Source organism: Microtus ochrogaster, linkage group LG9 (assembly GCF_000317375.1).
Source record: "Microtus ochrogaster isolate Prairie Vole_2 linkage group LG9, MicOch1.0, whole genome shotgun sequence".
NCBI lineage: Eukaryota > Metazoa > Chordata > Mammalia > Rodentia > Cricetidae > Microtus > Microtus ochrogaster.
Genome location: NC_022034.1, coordinates 23,079,202 through 23,083,128, shown reverse-complemented (window position 1 = coordinate 23,083,128; position 3,927 = coordinate 23,079,202).

Below are 3,927 nucleotides of genomic sequence, written 5' to 3'. Positions count from 1 at the left end.
TCTCTTCTATGAGTTCTACTTCTACCGTCCTCCTCTGCCTGGATCTTTAAGTCTCAAGGACCCCTTTGATTCTGTGAGCATGGCTAAAGTCCTCTAGGACAGAATCTCCGTGTTAAAATCTTTGCCTGCATCACAGCTTCAGAGTCCCTTGCCAGGCCAGGGACTATAGTTCGAAGTTTCTGAGCTTAAGATGGGTGGAGGAAATAGCATGGCCTTTCGGGGTGTGACCACTTCAGCATACCCTCCGAGTTGGCTCTGAAAAGGCACATTTGCCTCAGACCTGGGGGAGAAGATGAGGCAAGGATAGAAGACCCTATCAGTTGCAATGAAACACTAGAAGAAATAAAGTGAGGGAAGGGGAGCAGAAAGAAAGAAGGGAAGAAAACAACATTTTTTTTTCAGCACCCATTATGTGAAAAATTTTCTCCTTGAAGGGAAACTTTTGGAATAGTCATTTTAGCATTTATTTTCTTCTGTGAAACCTTAGTCTCACTTGGATACAGAACCAAGGAGGTAGGCCTGCCCTGGTATCAGGCAAGGTACCCCCTGGGGTGTGATGGTCTGACTCATTCAGGTCCCAGAGTGGTCTAGTACTAGGTTCATTTGTGAGCCTTCAATCTTACCTTGCATGTGACCCTTTCCTGGCTTTCCTGATCCTGCTAGACTCATTCATACCTCGTATTGTGCTCTGTGCTGTGCTCACATCCTGGAGAGACATGCGATCTTCCAGCTTGGCATCCTTTGTGCCTTTGTGTTCCTCTTCCCCAAGCTGCTTGTTCTTCTACAGCGTCTCAGTTTGGGCTCACCTGATTACACTATGAATTCTATTTGGTGGACACCCTGTCTGCAGGCATGACCAATAACTTCCACACTTAAAGATCTATATTAAAATTAGGATCAGGATCAAGGTTCTCTTACCTGACAAGCAGCCATCATGAGTTTCCCTCCCCTGCTGTATGTCTGTGCTTTATCTACCTCAGTGCTGATTTACCAAAGGGACAGGTAGTTTTGTCTGATGTCATGAACGGGAAGGGAGTGCAACGTTGAGGTGTGTTCATTTATAAAAGAACAAAGTCAACTTCTTCTTCAAAATGACACTACCTGTCGACCTGAGTCACCTCTCTAAGTCTGCTTTTGCAGAGTAAATCCTTCCACCACAGTTCTGGAGAGCTGGCGGGCTGACAAGGCTCACAGATTGGTGATAGAACTGGCCTGGAAAGACCATGCTTGCTAACTTTGTGAGACCGGAAGGGCTTGCCTCTTCAACCAAGCTTCTTCATAGAGGTGAGATAGGAGCACTAATCTGGTGGGACACGCATACTGCTGTCCACCTCCTCGAGTCCCAATCCATTACTAATTATTATGAAATAGTTCTTAGATTCAAGGAAGGGACAATAAAATTTAATGATATGCAATATTAAAAAATTGAAAATAGTGTCTAGAGAGGTGACTCGGTGGTTAAGAGCACTTGATACTCTTCCAGAGGACCTAGGTTTGCTTCCCAGCACCCACGTGGTGTCTCACATGCACATGTAACTCTAGCTTCAGGGGCTCTGATACCTTCTGTTGACTGCTGAGGAAGTTGGGCATGCTCATGATGACACATACATTTGTGAAGGCAAAATAAAACATTTTAATAGGGCACTATAAATTGAAAATATAAAGGAGCTGTGAGATGTACAGTAAGGCACCATTAACCAGAACGTTATCAAATGGTCCTATTTTGACTACAGTTCACGTTTGTAGTAGCCATTACAGAGTGGCTTACTAGTAAAAAATGCATGAACAGATGCAAGGAGATGTGAGTATTTTCTTAAAAAATACCTGAATAATATGAATTTTGGGTACTTTTTAAAAAAATATGCTGCTGTATGTCTTGATACTTTCTGGTAAGATTTGCTTTAAATTTATTTTGAAATGTTCTGTATTTCTACCTTGATACCTTATGTTGCTAAGGTTTTGCTGTATTTTGTCATTTTCAGGAGGGATGTTTCTGTAGCTTTCTATTTTGCTTAGACTACAGACCCTTCTCTATAATGAAAATTAGTCGCTAACTGTGTGCAAAAGAGTACAAAAGATTCCAGCAGCAAGACACTATGATCCAAAACCTGGCACTGGGCTTACAAAGGCAATCTGATTTAGCAAATAACTAATAAGACAAAGCAATAGTTTGCCATTCGGGCTAGAATTTAGACTGTACTTGGTCACCGTCCTCCCTTGAGGAGTCTGCAGTGTCTCTTACTCCCAGTACTTCTCTGCTAAGATGATCCTTGTATCCTGTGACACAGCCTTGACCATGTTCACAGAAGGTTACATTGGCCTTATGAAGTAGCACACTGCCTGGCAAAAGACTGTTCTTCAAAGTCCATCAACATATATTCCCTAAATCTAAGGTCATGCATGATTATGAAGAACCTGTAATCCTTTGAGTCAACAACATTATCTGTGGGTCAAAACATCTATCTTATATGGCTCTTGTATTATGCTGCACTTAGTGAGAATTATTAGTACTTGAATTAAGGGTGGCTTTATGTGTGGTGGTTTCAGGAGGGTGGGAAATGAACTTGGCTTTGAAGATCGCCATCTTCAGGTCTGAGCAACTCATGCTCTCTTTTGCTACCTTGAGTTCTTTGTATAATTATAGTTGAAATTCCTTGGGTTCCAAAACATTTGTTCCAACTTTATGACTCACTGGAAATGTTGCCATTGCTAAACTTCTGTTCTGTTTCCAGCAGAATCTATCTGATGATGTAGCTATACGGTGCCACCAAGCCTCTGGGAGGAATGCAAGGTGTTCATAATGGAAAAGCAGTAACTCATCAAAGAGAGCCCTGGTGCAGTGACCGTAATGAGCTGTGGATTTTTCTAGTCATCTGCTGCCTTTCTGATGACAACAGGACACCTTTTTTCTAAACAGGGGGCCTTCCAGGCCAGAGTGGAAGTGTGCTATTAACTCATATGTTCTTTATTTCTCTACCTGTCTTAATCGCTTCTGCTGTGATTTCTTTTCCAGGGAAATGAAGCCTGCTACCCCCAAGGTCCACCAGACCTTTGAAAGCTTTGAATCACCTCATTTAGAAAGTGCAGCAACCAAAAATCATGACGCCTTTGGTGTCCTGAACTTGTTGAGCTCAACTAAAGGTAAAAAGTTTGGCTTAAGTCAAATGGAATCTAAAGTATGATGATTCCTCATGTAGCATTTTAAATCTTGCTTAGAAGGAAAAGTCTGTTCGCTTGTTTGTTTTTCAGATCAAGTACAGCATGCTAAATACACCTGATAATTCAAGACTGAATGTCAGAATAACACTAGGAGGAAATTTTTAATATTCTCATCACACAAATAAAATAGTAGGAGTTTGAGGTGATAGATATGTTAATTATCTTAGTTTGACCATTTTACATGGCGCTACAAAACCATAGTATCATTTTGTATGTGCTAACTAATACTGGCCAAAATTTGCAAATATATAATGAAGAAAATAAATACCGGGTCATTTCAGTTGAAATGCCAGTGTTCCCGTGGAGGCATAATTTAATAGTCTGCTACAGGTCCGTATTAACTCTAGGGTACCCTTGTAGTAGTGTGAGATTAATACCAATCCAGTGGCGATGCCCTGGAATGTAGGATTCAGAGAGCTTGCTCTGAGGGTTAGCTGAGAGCTGAGACACCAGGAAGACTGGAACAGGCCTTTTCTATTGGCTTCCTTCCTGCTTAGGAGAGAAGTGACTGACATGTAGACCTCTGACTTGCCTTCCAGAGCCATTGTGCAGTGAGGACCTGTTGACCAGCCTCTCCTGCTGTCCTGCCTGTGTCACGCTGGGGCAGGAGTGTCCTGTTAACTCCTACAGAAAAGAGGATGGCCAAAGCTGTGGCTGCAGAGACCATGCGCACTGGTATTGGAAAACGAAGGACTATTTTTTTTTTTT